The 986-nt window shown below is 38.8% G+C and overlaps 1 protein-coding gene across 12 annotated transcripts in view; it reads left to right on the top strand.

The window, feature by feature from the left end:
* LOC106877382 (RIMS-binding protein 2) overlaps nucleotides 1–986 on the top strand; it is an 888,511-nt gene that overhangs the window by 501,027 nt on the left and 386,498 nt on the right. The window lies entirely within an intron of this gene.

The following is a 986-nucleotide window of genomic DNA, read 5'->3' as shown; positions in this document are numbered from 1 at the left end:
ATATATATATACATTTGTGTGTGTCTGTGTTTGCCCCCACCACCACTTGACAACCAGTGTTGGTGCGTTTGCATCCTCATAGCTTGGAGGTTCGGCAAAAGAGACTGATAGAATGAGTACTCTGGTTGATTCATTCAACTAAAAGTTCTTCAAAGCAGTGCCCCAGCATGGCTGCAGTGAAATGGCTGAAACAAAAGATAAAGAATAAATGTTGCCTTGCTTGGAAGCAAGTGACAGTTGGTGACAGAAAGAGCATCCAGCTGTAGAAAATTAGTCTTTAACAAATTTCATTTAACCCTTGCAAGCTTGGGAAAGTGGATGTTAAATGATTTTGATGATCTGTGTCAGTATGGCTGAGTTTAGAGAACCATTACTCCCTTAGTTTAGAAATAAAGGTTCTGAATTTAAATCCATTCTGGTATTACCTGGACATCCAGGAACAAGATGCCCTATGACAATTAGAAATTAACCCCTCTGATACCAACACATCTAAGACCATTCCTGTTTCTATGATACCAGCTTTCTGTTTTAAAACTAAGTTAAAACCTTCCATCAAAAGTTTGTGTTAATTTATGTACTTAACACCCATAATGACAAAGTTCATCATCATCATTATTATTTGATGTTTGTTTCCCTGTCACAGTTGGAGAGATTCTGAGAAGTGCAAAGTCATGACCACTGCAAGCGATTGTAGCAGATCACTGATTCTGCCATGTTAGCTACATTCCCCATCTAACCAATCAATGGCACTTGAAAATAGCTGCGACTTGGGTGCCAGTTAACAACAGGCATAAAAGGGGGCTGGCTGAAGATCATTTGGTAGGAGGGATTTGAAGAAGACCAGAAGATAACATCATATGGAATGTACATGCAAGTGTATCAGCCAACTGAAGCTGGTAATGGAAGCTTGCTGCCCACTTAGCTGAAGGGGGCAAGGGGACAGGCAATGATATATATATATATATATATATATATATATATATATA

The sequence above is a fragment of the Octopus bimaculoides genome, chromosome 25 (genome assembly GCF_001194135.2).
Source record: "Octopus bimaculoides isolate UCB-OBI-ISO-001 chromosome 25, ASM119413v2, whole genome shotgun sequence".
In the NCBI taxonomy this organism is placed as follows: domain Eukaryota; kingdom Metazoa; phylum Mollusca; class Cephalopoda; order Octopoda; family Octopodidae; genus Octopus; species Octopus bimaculoides.
This window is presented reverse-complemented; position numbering and strand designations above follow the sequence as displayed.